This window comes from Neophocaena asiaeorientalis, unplaced genomic scaffold (genome assembly GCF_003031525.2).
Source record: "Neophocaena asiaeorientalis asiaeorientalis breed wild unplaced genomic scaffold, Neophocaena_asiaeorientalis_V1.1 scaffold6, whole genome shotgun sequence".
Classification (NCBI taxonomy): domain Eukaryota; kingdom Metazoa; phylum Chordata; class Mammalia; order Artiodactyla; family Phocoenidae; genus Neophocaena; species Neophocaena asiaeorientalis.
In genome coordinates this window covers 161,284-184,985 of record NW_020174424.1, presented here as the reverse complement: position 1 = coordinate 184,985, position 23,702 = coordinate 161,284, and positions in this window count along the sequence as shown.

The following is a 23,702-nucleotide window of genomic DNA, read 5'->3' as shown; positions in this document are numbered from 1 at the left end:
CCACAGGACCCCCAGAGCATCCCCTGAGCACACGTGTTCACCACATATGTTAGCTTCTTCGAGGAAAACTGCAGTGTGTCAGTCAACAAGCTTATCGAGCATGTATTTGCACCATCCAGGGAGGGAGATGCTTTCTAGTTCTGTTCCAGATCTCTAAGGATCTGAAAAAGATCATCAGCTCCATTTTACCAACATGGTATGGTCTTCATGGTTTTCAAATTCGTCCAGATTCATTCTCTCATTCAAGGTGCACCACTTCCCATTTTTAAAGGGATCAGATTTTGCGGCTACTATTTCAAAACTAAAATGGAAAGGTTTGCTAGAGTCCCAATAGCTGGTTACTCAAGAGCTGGTCCTCTTTACACTAATCCTTACTAACCATAGCTCTATATTTAACATATATGTAAGAATGTATATATAAATATTGTGCATTTTGAAAGTATCATATCTATGTTAAAAAGTGTTATAGTTAACGTTACACTACATTACAAAATGCACAATAAAAACTTTAGCCATAAAATGTAAGACTTTAATCATGAAACCTGAAACCTGAGAGGTTTACATTAGAAAAATGTTAAGAAAAACTTTGCCAACGTCAGTGACTGAAGGCTTATATTGCAAAAGTCTATGAAGTGCTTCGTTCACTAGTACTGAAGTGGCCACCAGCAGAAGGGAACGGTGGACAGTTCTACCGCCAGACAGAACACCTGGATACTCATGCATGTGCTTTAAAAAAAAAATTATTTTGCATTTACAATGTGTTTCATAGTATATTACATGCTGGTGTTTCAGCACTGAAAAATATGATCCCTAACCCCATTCAGTGGAGCAGTCACAAAAGTACACAGAAATTATTATTGTAATACCATGTGTTACAGAGGAGTGGTTCCTAACCTAGGCTCTGGAGCTAAGGCAGGCCCTGAATCAAAAGATATGTAGAAGCTAACCAGGATAAAAGCTGGGCAAGCGTATTGTCAAACTGTGGGAACTGTTTAGGCCTCCTTCCCATTCTTTGGAAACTTCCTGCCTCCCAGAAAGATCTCTGGTTTGGACCCCACATACCGACTTCCTTTGGAGCTCCTTTTTTGAACAGTTGTTTCTCCTATGATTAGAAATTACTCAGAATTGAATCACAGTTGTAGTAAACGTGCGTTAAGAGAGTACCCTATAAATTCTGGTCAAAATAAGGCACTGCTGGAACTATGGAGACAGTAAAAAAAGATCAGTGGTTGCCAGGGGTTGGGGTGGGGGAGGGATGACCAGGTGGAGCACAGAGGATTTTTAGGGCAGTGAAACTACACTCTATGATACTATAAGGATGGATACATGTCGTTATACATTTGTCCAAACACACATAATGTACAACACCAAGAGTGAACCCTAATGTAAACCGTGGATTCTGGGTGGTGATGTTGCATCCATGCAGGTTCATTGATTGTAACAAATGTACCATCTGGCATGGGGGAGGGGCGTGATCATAATGTGGGAGGCTGGGGCAGGGGTATATTTATCTTCCTCTCAATTTTGTTATGAACCTAAAACTGCTCCAAAAAATAAATTCTTAAAAAAAAAAAAAAAGGCACTGCTCATTGTAGAATTACAAAATGCTAGAGCTGGAAGGGAATCGACTCCAACTCTTTTAGTGTATATATATGAAATCTAGGAATGTAAAGGCGTTTATAAATAAGGTACAGAGTACAGCATCTAATTGAAGGGAGATGCAGTCCTCCCTGGTGATTTATAAAGTAACATTTGGCGCATATGCAAATTCAGATGCGACTTACTCTCCACCTCCACCTGCCATCCCCATTCTTCCTTCATTTCACCTGCAAAGAAGGTGGGGTAGGCTTCCACATACCGTATTCACCAAGTTTAATTTCTAGGTATGTAGTTTACTGCAGTGTCTTCTGCCTATTGTATTTCTGACACTGATTGTCTTTAAAACTACTGGTTTCCATTCTAAGGTGAAACACTTACCACTCCTTGAATGATTCTCATAAAGGAGTTCTTGATAATATACCCAGGGATGGAGAGAAGAAAGAAAGGAAGGGAGGACAAGACGGACGAAGGGAGAGGCAGGAACTCAGCTCAAATACAATTTTTAACCATAAGTGGCATCCTTAACTAAAGAAAAAAGTAATGCAAAGGTAGTGAAGAGGATAAGAGAGAATTCATTAAAAATTTTTAGGGAAATAAAAACACAGAAGGAAGAAACAACTCATGCAACAGGGTAGAATGAAAACGTGAAGAACTTTCATGGCAAAATTATCACTGGAACACCAAACCTAAATAACACCAATGAAGTTTTACCATGTGAGAGAAAAGTATTAAATGGTGGAATCAGTGACATTATATAACTGGGACTTAAAGGCGACTTGATAATGGAGATATGGAAAAATGACATCCTGCAACTGTAAAATGAATAGCCTCAATTTAAGCCCGATAACTTATTCCTACTACTGTTGTTACAACCAGCCACCTTTGGCTCACACCACCAACCTCCAATAAAACACAGTTGGCAGCACTGGTAATAGGCTATGCCCGACATATCTGATCCAAATTTAAAAGGATCCCGCTGTCTACATCATCAGAGTAAGAAAGATAAACTGATCAAAACTGTAGGTAAATAAACCATTAAGTGAGATGTTGGTTGTCAATTCTGCAGCCTCAACACCACAAAGGCTTTTATATGATCCTTAAAACAACAGTCCTTCTCTGGTTAACAGCTGGTATTACTTGCTCCCCATAGATTCCTGTTGTATAATGTTCAATGTATCTTCATAAAGTTGGCAATGGTAAATCAGATTTTCATGGTACAAATGCAGCATAGCTTATGTAAGCTTCCCTCAATCCTGCAGTCAGCAGCATACATCATATAAGTATCAGTTAGAGCACTAGTTCTCTACTCCAACTACATATTACAATCACCCAAAGCTTCCAAATAATACCAATATCCCCAGCATCTTCACCCCAATGATTCTGGTCTGGGATGGAGCCTCAGCATTGGTGCTTTCAAGGCTACCAAGTGATTCTAATATGTAGCCAGAATTGAAAATCACTGGCTTAAATATTTATGATAATCAGAGTATAATTTGGAAAAAAATCACATTAAAACAAAAGCATTTACAAGTCAACATTTGAATGCTAATTTTATCATCATTTTCCTTTCTCAAATCATGATATTAAGTTCCTCCTTTTATGAGCTATCTGTTCAAGTCTTCCTTTTTTTTGCCTGCTTGTTTTTCTTCGTGATTTATAGGAATTATTTGTTAATTATAAATACCAGACCTTTCTTTGATGTATAGCCTGAGTTCATGTCTGAGAGTATTTTTCTCCCAGTCTGTGGCTTATTTTTTCATTTTTTCTTAATGGTATCTTTCAAAGAGCAGACATTTTAAATTTAGATGAAGTTCATTTTATTAATTATGTTCCTGTATAGTTTGGGCTTTGTGTCCTGTCTATCCCAAAGGTTTTAAATATATTCTTCTATATTTCCTTCTAGAAGCTTCAAATTAGCTTTTACATTTAGGTTTATCATCCGTCTTGAATTAGGTTTTGCATATGATGTATAGCAGAGTTGAAGCTCATATTTTTCCCCATAAACATATCGAATTGTTCCAAAACTACTTCTTGAAAAGATGTTCTTTTCCCAATGGAATTACCTTAGAACCTTATCAACTGGCCATGTATGAGTAGGTATGTATTTCTGGGCTCATATTATATTCAGATGATGTATTTGTCTATCTTTATGCTAATGCCACTCTGTCTTTATTATTGTACCTTTAAATAAATCTTGAAACCAGGTAGTATGAGTCCTATAACTTCTGTTGCAAAATTGTTTTGGCTATTTTAGATGAGGTCATTTATATTTCATTTGTATTTGTAACAAATTTTAGATATCTTATAAATTTCTACAAACAAACCTGCTGGGATTATGGTTGGGATTGTGTTGAATCTGTAAATCAATTTAGAGAGAATTTAGAGAGAACTGACATCTTAACAATATTGAGTATTCTAATTCCTGAACATGACATAGCTCTCCATTTACTCAGGGCTTCCATAATTTCTTTCAGCAATGTTTTATAGTTTTTAGTTTACAGGCCTACGTCTTTTGTTAAATGTTTTCTAAGTATGTTTTTCCTTTGGTATTACTGTAAAGGACTTTTTAAAATTTCATTTTCTCATTGCTTGCTTTTGATGTATAAAAATATAACTGATATTCATATATTTACCTGTTAAACTGTGATCTTGCTAAATTTACTAACTTTAGAAGTTACTTTTTAGATTCTTTAGGATATTCTAAATAAACAATCATGTTTTTGTTACTTTTTTATTTCCGTTCTGCAGAACTTTTATTATTATTACTTCTCCCCTTACTGTATTGGCTTGAGCCTCCACAAAAGTTAGAACAGAGGAAAGAGTGAGCTGCTCTGCTTTGTCCCCAATCTTAGGAAAATCATTTAATATTTCACCATTTGGAATAATGTTAGTTATAGGTTTTTAATAGATTCCCATTTATAAGATTGAGGACACATCTACACTCAAGTTTTCTGACCGTTTCTTTTTTAAACCATAAATAGGTGTTAAATTTGGTCAAATGATTTTTCTGCATTTATTGAAATAATCATACATTTTTCTCTTTTATTCTGTAAATATAGTAAACTATAGAAGTTATTTTTGAATGTTAAATTAGCTTTTCATTTCTAGGATAAATCCCACTTGGTCATGATGTTTTACCATTTTATGCATTGCTGGATTCAATTTGCTAACATTTTGTTATGGATTTTTCCATCTATGTTCATGAGAAATAATGGTTTATAATTTTACTTGTTTTTAATGACTTGGTCATGGTTTGTTATGAGACTTATGCTGTCCTCATTAAAGAGTGAAAGACTTTGTGTAAAATTAGTATTATTTCTTCTCTAAGTATGTGGAGAATTACCAATGAAACTATCCAGACTATGTGGGAATATTTTTTATTATAAAATCAGTTTCTTTAATAGATGTAGTTCTATTCAATGCTTTTCTGAAATTTTACTTTAAAATTTTAATCATATCTTTTAACCATTTTAATACTAGACTACCAATTTTTTTTTTACATCTTTATTGGAATAAAATTGCTTTACAATGGTGTGTTAGTTTCTGCTTTATAACAAAGTGAATCAGTTATACATATACATATGTTCCCATATCTCTTCCCTCTTGCGTCTCCCTCCCTCCCCATTTTGAAGAAATATTGTAAATATATATCTAAAAGTTAGATAATCAAATCTACTTTATGTTAGCAAATGCTTTAAAGTCTCTGATTTCCCCAAAATTTTCATCTCATTAAAAATTTTAGAACTGATATAGTAATATATTGTTTAAATATTTATTCTCTTATTAGAGATTCAGAATTAAACCATAAGACCTTATGAAAAGCAATTAATTTATTTCTCCACTTAAAAGTATATGTAATTTGAACAATTTATAATTTCTATCCTCATTTTCAGTTTCCTAGTTTGTGAAATGAAGGAATTGGATTAGATATTTTCTAAGAATTCACCCAGGTACAATAGCCTATTAATTCCAATTTATGCTATTACCTTCTTCAGATAAAGTATTAAGTGTTTTACCTAAAGTTTTAATAAATTTAGCCTGCCAATAATCTTAATTAAATCTATTTTTGAGTGTTTTGAAAGTAGTCCACAAGAACATTTTTGGACTTTATCATTAAATATGGGGTAGAGTATCAGTATTATCTATTTAAACACACTGCTATTAAAAGCCAAACAAGATCTTTACCATCTAAATGTTGCTCTTTTAGAAATATGCATTCTTTGTTAGGAAAATATGTATTAATTTTTTAAAATAAAAGAGATGTTTGACTTATAAAGACTAAAAAATTTTATGACATATTGTGTAAACCTTCAAGAAACATTTTTGAGTACATACTATGTGCAAAGCACCAAAGATATAGCAGTAATCAACAATACACCAAAAAACTCTGCCCTCATAGAGTGAATATTCCTGTAATACAAATGAGACGAACACCACCACTGAATTAGCTTGGACATTCTAGACTCGCAGGTGAAATTTTACATAGTTCCTGGTATTGACTGCTGCTATACCTTCTTTTTCCTTCTATGTTTACTGCATCCCTGATGCCCTGCTTCCTGATGAGGAAATTTGGTGCACAGAATTGAAATTTTGTAAGTCACGGTTGATGATACCAGTTCATCACTGTTTCATGCAATTGATCAATTAGGTATTTTAACAAATAATGAACACTTTGGAGATAACCCAAATAATTAGAATATTGCCGGTATATCTACCTAAGTTTCCCACCCCCTTACCCCACCTCAATGCAGCTCCACCAGAAGTAGCCATCCTTTAACTCTCTAATTCCTCCAGCAGACTAATCTTCCCATCTTAGAAGCACCAAAACCTGAATGTGTGTGTATGCTCTACTGGAGAAAAGGCTGTATCTTCTTCATTTTCTTCCCACAGGGCCTAGCACTAAGCCGGTCAAGAGTATGTGTTTAGTTAATGTTTGTTGAGTGAAAGCACTATAGGAACTCCTGGTTCTGTCATTCCGTGCCTGCAGACACTGCCATTAGGTATAATATACGCCTCTGCAGGAAATAGGCTTAACAAAATGAAGCATCATGTGCACAGACTTAGCAGTTAAAGGGATACAATCGTGGCCTTTTAAGAGACTAAACTAAACACCTGTGTATATACAGTAATGAGGTATTCGCATAATCACTGTGAAGTATGTTAAAATCTCATAATACAAGCAATGGAAATTTGCTAACATCTGTATAGCGATAGAAACTGGCTTAAGAAAAAAAAAACTAATACTAACCTGCTTTGCATTTAATTACAGTTAATTTCAACCATCACTGCTTCCATTATTAAAAAACAACAGACAAACAAACAAACAGAAACCCACAGAGGATTACCAAGTGTCAGTAGTGGAACTGAGGCTTCTGGTTTGTTTTGTTAATTGAACCAGTGCAATAAAAAAAAAAAAAAAAATTCACCACCTCCCAAAAATAAATAAAATTGAAAAACAGCTAAGAAGGATAATATTTTTTATCTGCACTATGCTGAATTTCACTTTGTTCCTTGGCCCAATGTGATCCTGCTACAATACTTTCTGAAACGTGGTTTTTATTTAATCATAACCACTATTATCCTTAATATCACATGTCCCATTTCTTGTTGGCTGCTGCACATACAGTATTGAAGCTAAAAGCAATCCTGTTCCAGACCTATGAAATCATCCTAGCCTCATTTCCTCCACTTAATGTACTTCAATCTATGCTTGGATGGTTAAAATAAAATCGAGTATTACTATCACTACCTGTGTAAGGTATATATTTTTACTCAACTGTTTCACAGCTCAGTCGATTTGGTAGTGAGTTGATGTCAAATATTTTCCAATCCCTAGTTTACTCAATGCAATACTTCAAACTTGAATCTTATCTGATACCATTCAAAAGAAAACATCTACACTATAACCCTTTCCTGAAAAATCTCTTCCATCTTTTAGCAATTAGTATATACAAAATACTGCAAACACTACCATTCTTAGCAACTTTGGATGTGATTTCGCCACGCTATGGTTCGAATTCATAGAATCCTACCCCTCACTCTTTCCCACTATTCTGAATACGGAGATAGTAAAAGGCAAGGCCTCCAAAACAACTTCACTATATCGTGTCACACACATAACAGCACAGAGGCCCCACTGAGTGCAAAGCTAGGCACATCCAAAAATAGACTCGTCTCTCCCCTGTTCAAAGATACTCAATACACGTACACACACACACACAAAAGATATGAATAGTATCTATTCAATACAAAAACATCTTACTACTTTGGATTGAAAAAGTAAATTTTATAAGACAAAACAGTCAAGCTAATTCCTTATAAATAATTGCTTTGGTGATTAAATTCCTCATTTTAAACTGGCTGCTTTACATCCCCATCTACTATCTTAGGAATACCAACATAATACTGTAAAATGTATATACAACTTATAAAAAATAAAAACATTTACTGATAGTTTGCATAATCAAATAGGTACAACACAGTTGTAACATAAATAGTTTGGAAAGCCACATGAGTAATTTACTAATAATCCAGCACAAAACTGAATAGATGGAAAATATGAATGAAAAGCTACAGAATTTAGAGAATCAATGAATAAATCTAGACCTTTATAATAGGAGTTTAAGCAGAAAGAATAGAAAAAGTGAAAGGGTATGAAGAAATGCTAATGGAAAATACTACATAACTGAGGAAAAATATCTATCAAAAATTAAGAGTTCACTAAGTGAACAAACAACTAACAGACTAAGCAAACTAAACAGTCCCCATTGGCAGAGGAAAGAAATGTGCAAATAAGAATTGCACATCTAGTTATTAAATTCAGATGCTAAAAATCAGTAGAATATCTCTGCTGAGGGAAAATAACTCTAAAGTAAGATATGTCCACACGGTGTAAGACATACAGAAATGTGAAGTGAGTTAAAGATATTTCAATCATTCTCAAACTCAGAAATTTCACAGAAACTTTACAAAAAGAATTGTTTGCATATATATCGCATCAAGAAGAAGAAAAAAGGATCGTGATTAGGGTGGGGCCGGGGAGAGAAGCAATAACTAAGGAGCACACTAAAATACCCTAGCATCTTGCACTGCCGCAGAAGGAGACACAGGGCCCCTAAGATTCAAAAGAGCGTGGATTCACAGCAGACCTATCAACAGTAAGGCAAGACAGTAAGGATAACATTTATTTAGACATACAAGAGGTTAAATTTAGAGACTTAATTGTGAATCACATAAAGCCTCAGTTAACACTTCCTATGTTTCAGGTGCATGTGATTCCTCTCTGCAAAGATGAGGGTGGTCTGAGTCGTATGCAGCAAACAGTGGCTGAGAATTTTATTTCATTTACATAATTTCTGTATAACTATGAAGTGGTCATAGTACCTACTCCTGTCACTGGGGAACCAGGTAAAGGGCACAGGGACAAGGCACAATGGAAATCATGAGGCGGGGACAGCAGGATTTAAGGCTCCTCAAGTGTAAATACAACCCTCAGGATTTCTGCATCAGCACAAGTAACAACTCAGAAGAATTTCTCTTTTTCTCTAATGGCTTCTGGACTTAAACTACACAGCTCTTATATCTCTAAGTAAAGCAATAAAAGAAAACAGTTGGGACAAAACTTCAAGACACTCAAGGATGAAATTTATGTGAACCTGAGCACTCTGGTCACACACTCCAGAAGACAATTTTTCCCTCAAATTAGTTTTTTCTTCGCTCCCATTTAACTGCTTCCAGAATCTTCACATTTCCTGGTCTATAGATTACTTGAGATGAAGGTGTCATACTTTTCTCATTCTTAAAGTGTTCCTTAAAGCTATTTGGTCCTCTTGCTTTTTTAGCCTGGCTGCTAAAGGAAGGAGCATTTACAGCAGAGGGCTACCGTTTAGTGTCAACTGACAGAAAATCCTATTTCCTGCTCACAAGATTGGTAGAAAAATAAATGGGAAAATTCTTGCTTTTGAAGTCCCGCTATATTTGATTTGCTATATGCCTTGAAACACTCCAGAGATTCTTATTTACGATTTAAAGAATGACTAGAGGGGCTTCTCTGGCGGCACAGTGGTTAAGAATCCACCTGCCAATGCAGGGGACACGGGTTCGAGCCCTGGTCTGGGAAGATCCCACATGCTGTGGAGCAACTATGCCCGTGCACCACAACTACTGAGCCTGCGCTCTAGAGCCCGCGAGCCACAACTACTGAAGCCCGCATGCCTAGAACCTGTGCTCCACAACAAGAGAAGCCACCGCAATGAGAAGCCCGTGCACCACAGCAAAGAGTGGCCCCCGCTTGCCACAACTAGAGAAAAGCCCGCGTGCAGCAACTAAGACCCAACGCAGCCAGAAATTTTAAAAAATTAAAAAAAAAAAAAAAAAAAGAATGACTAGACCACTGTAAGGAGATGTTGGCAAGGGAACCATAGCATTTGATACACACCCCACAAGGGAGGCCCATCTTACTCAGTGGCAAGTAGGGTGGTTTATCATTTAGTTGGCAAATAAATGTTCAAACTCTTGATCCAACTGCTGCGGGACCAGTCTATATGTTTAACTGGAGAGAACTTCATTGCCTTTCCCAGATGTAAAGGTGATGACAATAGTCGAGCTTTCCATTCTTAACAGAACTGGAGGCTTCTCTTGGTTAATAGAGTTAAATACATAACCCGCAAACCTACATGTCATCCTTAAGATATCTTATTAGCTTATTCTTCAAAAATGTGTCCTCTGAAAAATAAGTGATTTCAAGGTGACACAGAAAAAGGAATGAGAGGCTATTCTTGTGGCGCTATGTCCAGCAGAGAATGCTGGAAAACATTGGACATGCTCGCAAAGAAGATCCAACACTAAGCAATGGATAATCCATCACATCCTCACTGAAAAGACCTACTTGAAGTCAGATTACTAAGTTGCTAAAAGGAAAAAAAAAAAAAGTTAAGATAGATTATTTTCGATTTATTTATTTATTTACTTATTATCCTTTTCAAATCACAGTGGATTCTTTTACCTGGCTTATTGGAGGAAGTAACGAACATTTCCCCTTAACTAAAGTTTATTTTTGTAAATACCCAACTTGTTAGAAACCTTTCAGAAATATATACTGTGTCTCTGCCTTCTTAATCAGAATATTCTAAACTGCATGTGATGTAACAGTCAGTTACATCAGCGGCCCCCACTAGGCCGTACCCACCGTGATTTATCTGTGCACTTGTAGTCTCTTCCCCCTGAGTCTGGATTAGCACTATGACGACTGGCTTTAACCAGCAGAACGTGGCAAACATTATACGGTGCTAGTTCTAGGCCTAATACTTAAGAAGGCCTGGCAGCTTCTGCTTTTGTGCTCTAGAGGAAGTCAGGCACCCCCATAAGACGCCCAATCACCCTGAGCCTCATAGGGAGCCCGCAAAGAAGAGGTCTGATGTCCCTGACAGTCCAGATGAGCTTCCAGCCAAAAGCCAAAACCAACCTGTCAGACCTAAGAATAGAGCACCTTCTGAATGGATCCTCCAGCCTCAGTTGAGTGGAGCCACCTGATATCTGTGGAGCAAAGATGATGTCCCCCCTAGGGTCATGCCCAAATTGCACACATAAGAAAACCAACTGACTGCTGTTGTTCTAAGTCACTATGTTTGGGGATAACACACAACTGAAACACTGTTCTTCATCTTTTCCTGATGGCTCATGGTCATCATATTTTTTGAAGAGCACAAAAGCAGACATGAGAGGATCTGAATTCTCGTCCAGGTCCACCATTTATGGTCTGGTCATTTGACTATTCATACTCGCAATTTCCACATGTATAAATCCTGATTATTCCATAGGATTGTTGTATAAAGTGACATAAAACACATTTCAGTGCTTTCAAAATTATTCTGTATATCTGAATCTATTCAGTGTTAGCATAGTACCTTTAACTCTCAATTCTAATTTTTTATCTATTACTCCCAACATAAAGTTTTGGAGCCAAAAAGGTAGCTCAAATTTTTTTCAGCAAAATACGTGATTTTGTACGTGATTTCAAGTTGGTGAGCCCCAGTTGCCAGCAGTTTGAATACTTCATAAACAAGATGTTGCCTTGCTTGTACACACAGTGGTCCAATTTTCATTGTAGAGAAGTTAGCGTGTTTCAATATTATTACTGGTCTCTCAAATTTTTTTCACGAACTTTATGATGTGTCTTTGATAAGACATTTCCCAATATTGTCCTCTGCAAGCAATTCTGCTCTTTCTTCTGATGTTTTCCAAATTGCTAGACAAAAGGAACACAGGAATCTTACACGTGTGCAGCCTTCAGCCAGTCACTTAATCATCTGGAGATGCAGTTTCTTTCTACATAAATTCAGGATAACTATTTCTGCCTTGCTGTTCTGTGTGAGTACTTATTGTTAGAGGCACTACAAAAGCATTCAATAAATTCTGGTCTATAATTATTGTCACTATTAACACCCTGATTTCTTTTGTGTGCCACAGCAGTATATATGCCTTCATTTTTATGGTTTAGAGATTTTAGGACAATCTACTTTTATATCCTCACTCAGAAGAAAGAAAACAAAACAAGCATTCAAAAATAACAAAAATAAAGGGTTTTTTTTCTCTTTAAGAATTTGGCAAAAGGCAGTTTACATGTAAGTATGTGTGTGTGTGTGTGTGTGTGTTTATCTCATATTATGAATATAAGCTCTCTAAGGAAAGAGGTATGATTTTCTTATATCTTATGTTCAGCATCTTGCAATCTAGGGGTGACTAAGAAAGATGTCATTATGACAGCAGCAGCAGCAAAAGCAAGAACAGATATGCAAGAGCCAGTATCTCTGATCCTTTCACAGTAGAATAAGTTCGTGAGAATTTAGTGAGAACGAATGAAACATAACCTGAAGACTTCTGCCTAGTTTGGAAGCCAGGTTTCCAGGCACCTTTACCAAATGCTCCAAACTGAAAGGGCAGGAAGAACATAATTCTTTCTGATCCCACTCGGAGGCTGTTCTTAGACTCCAGTTCCTGCTCTGTGAAGGGAGGTGGGCAAAGAAATAGGTATCCTGGATGCAAGTCTCTCATTTTAATTCCTCAACTGTAATGCATTCTTCGAAGCCCTGGAAACTACCTGTAGTCAAGCAATTCCAAAACTGTTTTGGAATCTGTTCTTGAGCTAATACCAAGAACCAGAGTATAATGCCCATCAGGAAAGCATTCCTATAATTCACATTTTACTGCTGTTGTTGTTACATTTCAGGCATTTAAAGTCCAAAGAAAAATTTCCACCTACATAAGGCATTCGTAAAAAGTAATTTAAGGCCATCTAAATTGTTCATCGAATAATACCCAATGCTCCCAGAAATAATAGTGGGTTTTAAGAGGATCTCATGCTTTTTTTTTTTTTTTTTTGCGGTACGTGGACCTATCACTGCTGTGGCCTCTCCCGTTGCGGAGCACAGGCTCCGGACGCGCAGGCCCAGCGGCCATGGCTCACGGGCCCAGCCGCTCCGCGGCACGTGGGATCCTCCCGGACCGGGGCACGAACCCGTGTCCCCTGCATCGGCAGGCGGACTCTCAACCACTGCACCACCAGGGAAGCCCTCATGCATATTTTGATCCTGCCTAGTCTAACAATACATGGGAGACAAACTGGAAAGGACAAAGTAAAGAAAATGAAGATATAAGCTAACATCAACATTTATGCTAAATATAAAGCACAGTGCTGTCGAAGTGTACGTGTCTACATGAGAACAGGAAGAGAACACCTAGCTATAAATGGATTCCAGTCTTCTGGCTGATGCAAACTACACCTCAGCATCCCTTCCAGGCCCCTTGGTGAAAACGTGTAGAATGGTGGAAGTGCCAGAGGTGGAGGTAGATAGATATTCAGTTTTCATAGCAGGCAAAATAATGGATTCATTCAATATTTATTTCCTCATTTAGCAAAACTGTTTTGAGAATGTCTGCTACCTACTAGGTACTAAGATGTTGGGAGTCAGAGATGGAAAGCCTGCCCTCAACAACTAAGGGAAACAACAGTCGAGTAAACAAAAACTCGGCAATAACACGTGAGGAGAACATACAGGATCAGGGGAAATGGTACGGAGAGTATGGACAAGAAAAATGTACTTTAATCTGGTTCCACAAACAGGTATTAAGTTCCCCTTGTGAGCCAGGCACTGGGCATAAAAAAAAAAAAGTCTGACCCAGGAAAGCAGGTAGCTCACTCCTGGCATAACAACAGAAAATGGAGTAGGAGTGCATCCAGCTTTCAATGGACTTGAAGGTTTACCAGGTGAACAGTAGGGCTCGAGGAGAGAGAGGGGAGGGAGTTGAAAAATTGAGAAAATATATGACCAGTAGTGTCTCTTTTTTTGTGAATCTGGAGGCAGGGCCATCTCCCAATACTAGAAAACAATGAGACAGGGCTTGAGGGAAGATGAGAAAATGAGGAAAGTTTGAAAGTGCCACAAGTAAGAATGAGAAAAATCATTAACACCAAGTATCGAGGGACCAGCGGACAATGCATAGGACACCTTTAGAGGCCTGAGTCAAAAGCCACTGTGAATGCTGCCTTCTCTGTGAGCAACAGCCATGACTATTCATCTTGCTACGATGCATATACATTTCAAGCTTTGCAGACAGTATGCATTTTTATCAGATCATTAACTATTTTATTGAAAAAGAGTGAAGGAGAAGAAAGTGAAAAAAAATTAAAATATAGAAGGCGATGAGAAGGGCAAGATCAAAAGACAGTTAAGTAAGGCCCAGCTGAAAGAGGACAGATGACCAGCAGGGAGAATCAAAGGCATGAGGATGAAGGAACAGGGACGTGAAGAAATAATGAATATGTGAATGCGTGAATGTGACAATGCAGCAAAAAAGAACGGGGGGAAAATGGTCATTTTGAAACAGAAAAGTTGGAAAAGGGGGGAACAAAGGACATGGGATAATGACGTGAAAGCGAAAGGTAACACCCTAGAATTACAAGTAGTAAATGTGTATGAACAGGCAGAAATGAAGAAATGTGAGGAAAGAGAATAAAGGCAAGCATAGAAAAAGAGGGGGAAATATCGACCTGTTTCATGGCACTAACTACAGTTTATTCACAGTCTCATGTATCACTACATCTTTGTCAGTTATGCAATGTCTAAAGACTTTAAAGTCAAAAGTGGAAAAAACAATAGTTGATTCAGAGGATTTTCAATATATTATATAGCGTTGAACTGTGGAATATGTATTTAGTTTTAAAAACATCTTTGCTACAGTGACAGGTAATTTTCTTAGACTCTGAAATTCTGATTTGGGATAAGGAAGGTTTTAGGATGAAAAACAAAGGAGGGAGAAAAACAAGGAAACAGGAGTAAATGTTGATTGGTGCTGGTTGTCAGCATGTTGACAAGAAGGAAACAGATGAATAGTTACCAAGAATGCTAAGCAGTAAGACGCTCTGACAAAAGAAAAGCAGAGAGATTTTTTTTCTTTCGATTTGCCCTTTTGGATTTTTGTTTGTGGATCACAATCTGCTGTGTGTACAGAAGCACTAAATCTGTCAGTTCCCTGCTCACCACCTGACTTGAATCTCTGCTCCTTTTGCCTCTTGTGGTTTCCACACTGCCACATGGAACCCTTCATGTTCCCAATTCCTTTCTTCAGTTTTTGTTGCATCACTCGATTTTTTTCCTTAATGAAGAATTTTCTCTGTATCATTTAGGAGGGATGAGTCATTGAGAATTTTCTTATTTTCTTATGGCACAACTGGTTCTACGCCCCCCTTTGTAAATGACGTCTCCATTTATGCAGATCAATGGTTCACACACTTAAATGTGCAACAGAGTCACCAGGCCTCACCTGCAGTCACTGACTCAGTAGGTCCGAAGTGAGGTCCAGGAATCTGCCCTTCTAAGAAGTTCCAAGGTGATGTTGATGCTGCTAGTCTAGGGGACCACATTGTGGGAACCACTGATAAAGATCATTCCTACTAGATTTTCTCAAAAGACTTAGTCTTATATCTTGAATGACAGCAAGTGAACTTAAGGTCCTTGATTAGCCACGATGTTCTCTGCTCATAACATTAATTTAACAGAATTCTTAGAATACTCCTCACCACTAATGATAGCAAAATAGTTGCTTACACACCTGTTTGTATCTGGCAGAAATAACAGTTCCTAACCTACAAATTCGATACATCAAAGTGTGTAAAAATCAACCCATAGAGGTAAAATTTATTAAAATCCTATCACATAATAGTGTACAGTGTTAATGATTCAGATATCACATCAAAATAAAGGATTGTGAATGTGTTACTTAATGAGTATAAAGTTTGACAACTTCAAATTGAGCCTTTTGTAAAATTCTCAAGTTATTACTGAAAAAACATTTACCAACATGCTCTACAAAATTGGATAGTTTTTCTTAGCTTTATTCATAATTAGAAAACTGTAATTTTAAAAAATCTTTGTGTCTCCAACAAAACAAAACCTACCAAACAGAATGTGCCTGAGGTTTTACCATTATGGCAAGTTAATCCATCCATGTACCTCTAACAAATAGCCCACAAAGGTAAGTCCTAAACTTTGATGCCATTCTTTAAAAATAACCCAGAACCTTCTTCCTTCACTCCTTTTTCAAACTGTACCTACTCCTCACACATATTTTTATCTCTAGGACTTTGCGTTTATGAACTTATCTTGGCTCCCCTGCCTTGACCTCTTTCTAAAGTAATGGTTCAGACTCAATTTATGACCATCTTAGCTCGTGTTCCCAGCAATCATCCAAGTCATCAGCACATATATAGGTTTTGCTCCATCCCTTGTAAAAAAAAAAAAAAAAAAGTATGTAGTAATTTTGGTATCAAATAAGTGCCCTTTTTAAAACAGGCATCTACACTTTAAATCCTATTCAAGATACCCAAAGTTTGAAGATATAACCAAACCAAACAAAAATTCACTGTATCATACATTCAAAATGCTTTTATTTTGATATCCTATGATTTCTGCAAATGTTAAAAGTGAATCTTGAATTCAAATTAGTTAATGATTTTACCTATCATTTATATTACAGCTTAAAAAGAGGAATGGGCAATGTTTTATTAAAAAGCTATGAACTGTGTCCTAACAGATATAAAGGAATATTGAAATAGGTTTCATGTAGAAGAAAGTATAACTTTTATTTTCCAAACAGCAACTTCAATAAATTAAAGTGCTCAATACTGTACCAGCCAGGTGTCAGAAATGAATAGTGAACCTGCCAGCAGAAATGTTTTCAATTTCTTAAGCACCAAGCTGGTCCCAGACCGAATTGATTGGCTTTTTGACACAAAGTTGCTGTGGCAGGGATTAAAAAAGAAGAAAATTTGCCTTAACAAACTACCTGAGTAACGAACTGTATCCAAATGTAACTCAATACACCAAACGCTCTATTTTAAGGTGAAGCCAAGGTAAATACCAGCACTATTATATTTTGGCATTTAAAATAATAATAATATAACATTGAAGTGAATTTCCAAGAGAAAAATATGTTTAAAAGTTAATTAAATGTTTGATTTTTTTTAAATTTGTACATTGTCATTTCCTCCACTGGTTTTCTGTATATCTTTTCTTTTTTTTACTAGATCTTTATTGGAGTATAATTGCTTCACAATACCATGTTAGTTTCTGTTGCACAACAAAGTGAATCAGCCATATGCATACACATGTCACCATATCTCCTCCCTCTTGCGTCTCCCTCCCATCCTCCCTATCCCACCCCTCTAGGTCATCGCAAAGCACTGAGCTGATCTCCCTGTGCTATGCTGCTGCTTCCCACTAGCTATCTATTTTACATTTGGTAGTGTATATATATATCGATGCTACTCTCACTTTGCCCCAGCTTCACCATCCCACCCCACGTCCTCAAGTCCATTCTCTGTGTCTACCTCTTTATTTGGTAGTGGGATTGCTGGGTCATATGATAGTTCTATTTTTAGTTTCTTAAGGAACCTCCATACTGTTCTCCATAGCGGCTGTATCAATTTACATTCCCACCAACAGTGCAAGAGGGTTGGCTTTTCTCCACACCCTTTCCAGCATTTATTGTTTCTAGCTTTCTTGATAATGGCCATTCTGAGTGGCGTGAGGTGATACCTCATTGCAGTTTTGAGTTGCACTTCCCTAATAATTAGTGATGTTGAGCATCTTTTCATGTGCCTCTTGGCTATCTGTATGTCTTACTTGGTGAAATGTCTGTTTAGGTCTTCCATCTATTTTTTAACTACATTGTTTATTTTTTTGATATTGAGCTCCATGAGCTGTTTATATATTTTGGAGATTAATCCTTTGTCCATTGATTTGTTTGCAAATATTTTCTCCCATTCTGAGGGTTGTCTTTTTGTCTTGTTTATGGTTTCCTTTGTTGTGCAAAAGCTTTTAAGTTTAATTAAGTCCCATTTGTTTATTTTTGTTTTTATTTCTGTTACTCTAGGAGGTGAGTCAAAAAAATTCTTGCTATGGTTTATGTCCAAGAGTGTTCTTCCTACGTTTTCCTCTAAAAGTTTTATAGTGTCTGGTCTTACATTTAAGTCTTTAATCCATTTGGTGTTTATTTTTGTGTATGGTGTTAGGGAGTGTTCTAATTTCATTCTTTCACATGCAGCTGTCCAGTTTTCCCAGCACCACTTATTGAAGAGGCTGTCTTTTCTCCATTGTATGTTCTTTCCTCCTTTGTCGTAAATTAGGTGTCCATATGTGCATGGGTTTATCTCTGGTCATTCTATCCTGTACCACTGATCTATATTTCTGTTTTTGGGCCAGTACCATACTGTCTTGATTACTGTAGCTTTGTGGTATAGTTTGAAGTCGGGGAGTCTGATTCCTCCAACTCTGTTTTTCTTTCTCAAGATTGCTTTGTCTATTCAGGGTCTTTTGTGTTTCCATACAAATTGTAAGATTTTTTTGCCATTTGTAGTTTGATAGGGATTGCACTGAATCTGTAGATTGCTTTGGGTAGTAGAGTCATTTTCACAATATTGATTCTTCTCATCCAAGAACATGACATATTTCTCCATCTGTTTATGTCATCTTTGATTTCTTTCATCAGTGTTTTATAGTTTTCTGAGTACAAGTCTTTCGCCTCCTTAGGCAGGTTTATTCCTGGGTATTTTATTATTTTTGTTGCATTGGTAAATGGCAGTGTTTCCTTAATTTCTCCTTCTGCTTTTTTGTTGTTGATGTATAGGAATGCCAGAGATTTCTGTGCATTAATTTTGTATCCTGCAACCTTACTAAATTCACTGATTAGTTGTAGTAGTTGGGTTTCTTTTTAAACAATTTTTCTCCTGGATTTGCAACATGAATTCATTAAACATTCTGTACCTATTCTACTTCGAAAAAAATTTTTATCACAAAAGAAATGCAAGTTAATTGCAGAAATTTGGGAAATACATTGAACTCAAGAGAAATACTAAAATCCATATTTTAAATGGTATTAAATATAAATACAGTTGTGTATCTATTATACGCTTTTTATATAACTTGTCTGTAAGGCAAAGTTCTAGAAAACACTAGAAAAGTAATTCTGTATACATGCATATTAACAGGTATATGTTTATGGCCACACATATGTGTATATATGCACACAACTTAAACTGGGGAAATTATTTACAACAGTCATGTTAAGGTTAATGGTGTATCTATTCTTTGTTTAGTATTTTTATGATTTCTTTACTTAAATTTAAATTATGAATCCACTTGAGAATCCATATGAGAGTATTATCAGTGCATTGAAATGCCACCCTAATTATGCTGGACTCATATAAGTTACTTTTTGGAAACTAGGCTGTCTCATTATATATATATGACTATGTAAATTTTATTAAAACCAACCTTTAGCAATTACTGTAGAGCCAAGGTTTATGCAAATCTATTAGAGAAGTATGAAATTCTAGGACATAGTAAATACAATTTTATTTTTTAGATTACCAAAAATTTCACTTTATAAGAGGATTCACAGCTAGCTTTCTTTAAATGTAAGCCTCCCAACAGTACGTAGTATTTGTTTATACACCACTACCTATTCAGTGTTGCAGACACAGAAATTTACAATTAGAATGACAGACGTAAGGAATGTAATTTAGCACAATTATATTAATACATTATCTACTATAAAAAATAGTACACCTTAGGCTACAGTATAACAACAACAGTACTTAGAAATAAACGAAATGCATATACTCTACATCCAACCTTCATTCTCCAAATTTGGCCAAGGACATATGTGTGTGTTGAGGGTCTATTTCACTTTCATTAATTGCTATAGTCTGTATTAAAGCAAAGTAACAACAGGTACAGAAATACGTGCACATTATCCCCATTTCCGACACCACTGTCCATAATGTATTATAAATGGAGGTATTGACCTTACCACCAAATGGAGAGCAATTTCTGCAGTGAGCAGGGGAGAGGAGTTAGGGTATTAACTCTCTTGCCGGAGGAGATTTAACCAATCTTGGGCTTCACACTCCACCAGCTGTGCTTAGTTTCTCATTTTCCTTGGAAAACTTGATATACTCAGTTGCTATAAACATTACTGGGTCACGCGTGGCAACTCTGTACTACATGAATCATTCTCAGTACTAATCATTCTTAGATCTCTTCCTTTCACATTGAAAACAAAAATACTTTCCTACCCTTATCACCCCAGCTGCATGTTTCAATCTATTTACCATGAATTATCCTTTTTTAAAAATTTATTTTTATTTATTCATTTTGGCTGCATTGGGTCTTTGTTGCTGCGCATGGGCTTTCTCTAGTTGCGGCGAGTGGGGACTACTCTTCGTTGGGTGCATGGGCTCCTCATCGTGGTGGCTTCTCTTGCAGAGCACAGGCTCTAGGCACACAGGCTTCAGTAGTTGTGGCTCGCAGGCTCTAGAGTGCAGGCTCAGTAGTTGCAGCGCACGGGCTTAGCTGCCCTGTGGCATATGCGATCTTCCCAGACCAGGGATCAAACCCGTGTCCCCTGCATTGGCAGGCGGATTCTTAACCACTGTGCCACCAGGGAAGTCCCTGAATTATCCTTTTTGAAGAAAAGGAAAACTATGAATGTTCATCTTTCTACATTTTATTACATTAAAAATGTCCATCATTGATATCTGGGATTTCAGTACAATGTTCAAACTAACTGCACACATTTTAAACCTAGTGGTTGACAAAAGTCACTTGTTCTAAAAAACACAATTAAAAAACTCATTATAAAGAAAAAGTGTTCTGAATTTCAGAAATATTAAAATCCAGGACAGGGACTAGTTTTAATAGACATTTTTCATGAAAGACAAACTAATACTAGACTAACACTGAACAAAACTAGGAGTGTATATATAATGGCATCCTGTTTAAATATCATCAATAGCTCAGATTGTTTGAAAGCAAAAGACTGATATTTCTAGGCAATATTCTGTATTTATTGACCCTGTAAAGTTGTTAAGTATAATACACAGGTAAGTATTTGGCAGTCACTCATCAAATTCAACTTTATAAGTTAGGGTCACCCAGCATACCCCATGAGTCCACTCAGCCCTCACTTCCTCACCTGTATAATGCAATTTTAATCAATTAAGTTTCCACTTTTAGACTAACTATAATTTGCAAATTACTTCTAGGTCTCTGAGCCTTCAAAAGTCCTTGAGATAGTTACCTACAAGGTAAAGCTGGAAAAGCCTTATCATCCTGAGACATATGTTGGAAAGAGGGGAGTAAAGAAATGCATGTTTACTGGTCACTCTCCATGTAACAAACTCACAGTAAAGCCTACTATGAATGAAGCTTTTGTTGGGCTAGCACTGATGGATTTAGCAAGACTTTATGAATGAGATAAGACCTGAGGTTAGCGATGGAAGACAGGGAAAATTAACATATAATTTAGGAAGGACAGAAGGAGGTACTGAATGAGCAAAAGCATGGTGACAGTCTAGACTCCACACGGCACGTTCTAGAAACCAATGTGCTGGTAATCGATGGTTGATGTAATGACGTTATGAGAGATAAAGATGGAAAAATAAGTTAGACTGGGCAACCAGATCATAAATGTGGTATAGGCAATGTAAGACAATTGAAGGATTGTGAAGCAGGGAATAACCTGCATGGAGTACTGTCATAGACTGAAGCATAAAGTCCTGTTAATGGGCTCTTAATGAAATGAGTACGAGGTTATAAGGATCTTAGCCCAAGCAGTGGCAAAGAAGAAAGAAAAGGGCAGACACAAAAGATTTAACAAAGGAAGAAACAACTATCCTTGTGGATGTACTACTATGAGAGGGAAGGAAATAAGAAAAGTTGGCGATAACTTGAAGAGGCTTTAGCTGTTTTAGAAAGAGGATGGCACTATGGTTTGATGATAAGTCAGGAAAAAATATATACAAAACTGAGAACTGTTATACAATCTGGCAACTTGCGAAGGCCATTGTTCTAGAACATGCCTATCAGACAAAGGAGCTGATATACCATAGGTGGTGGAAGATTCCTCATGACTTACAGCATCCTCAGACAAAATGGTACCATCTTTCCAGAGGAAGAAAAATACTAAAATCTGAATTAGTATCCATATCGCATGCTTTAATGAATTCAATTAGCTCTCTAAGATTTCAGTTGTTTTTGATGAACCATATTTATGATATCAACTTTTATTATCACAAGAAATAAAAGGAAGCTTGAAATTTCATCCTTCAGAACTGCAACACTAAATTCCTTTCCCCAGCTTCTAGGAGGTATCAGATAACCAACAAACACAGCACCTATTAGGCAGGTATTAGGTACTCCAAGTGACTCAGTCAGCTACAATATAGTGAAAACACAAGGAATTGAAAAATCATGCAAGTCTCCTAAACTGATATATTTCAGTAAAATTTCAGAATTTAATGAAGATTTTTATACTGGTAATTATTTATCTGATGTACTTGGATTTTGCAATGATACAAGCTACACTAATAAAAAACAGTATCCTTCATGATAGTCATATTTGCTGTTAGCTGCACTGGATATATACATTGACTGGATAAGACCTATGTGTTACTAATTACACATGCAGAATTCAGAAATACAAAAATATTCCTGAACATTAAACAAACCTTGCATCTGACCATTCCTCCACATATACTCATATCCTTTGATTTGCCACACCAAATCTTTTTTGACAAAGCCAAATCTGCTTTCAACAGCAAAATTGCTTTTTATCTTTCATGTCATCAGTAGGAATTAATGCAAAAACTACAAAGGCTGATTTTTCTTGTCATGAGATATATTTTATTTTTGCTCCAGAAAAAACTACTCAAATACCTACTTTATCTGCAACAACATGGAGAAGTCATGACACAGACTGTACAAAAACACCTCCAGAATGACAATAAATAAAATGTTACAGTTTCACAAAGTGGTCAAGTTGTGCACCAGGATAGAATATAACAAGTGCAGCCAAGGTTACAAGGCAAGTAAGTGCCACCTGGGGAAGAGACAAGTGCATGAGGTCCCTGAGATAAGACAGCACGCACACCAGGCCCCAGTACATCAGTGTTTATTTGCAGAAAGAGAAGAGAGAAAATACACAAGATCCAGCCCCTTGCAATGCATTGGTCCCCCAAGGCCACCAGCTCCACTCTGTAGCCAACGTGGGCAGTGAGGCTGCATGAACCTTACTTCATGCTACAGTAAAAGAACTCCAACCTTAGGACTTCCCTGGTGGTCCAGTAGTAAAGAATCTGCCTTCTAATGCAGGGGATGCGGGTTAGACCCCTGTTCGAGGAACTAAGATCCCACATGCCGTGGGACAACTAAGCCCGCACGCCACAACTACAGAGCCCGGGCACCTTAGAGCCTGCACCACAACTAGAGAGAGAAAACCCACATGCCACAACTAGAGAGAAGCCCGCACACCACAACAAAAGATTCCACCCGCCTCAACAAAGACGCCACATGTCACAACTAAGACCCAACGCAGCCAAAAAAATAAAGGAAAACAAAGTCCAACCTTGGAGGTGTGACCAAGGGCCACAGAAGCATGCATAGCTAAACAGTTCCAAGAAAAGTTTGCTTCTGCCGGATACAGATGGACCAGGAATGTATGTACTGGCTGAGCTCTTTGCATGAAATGCAGTTTGCGAGCTTGCC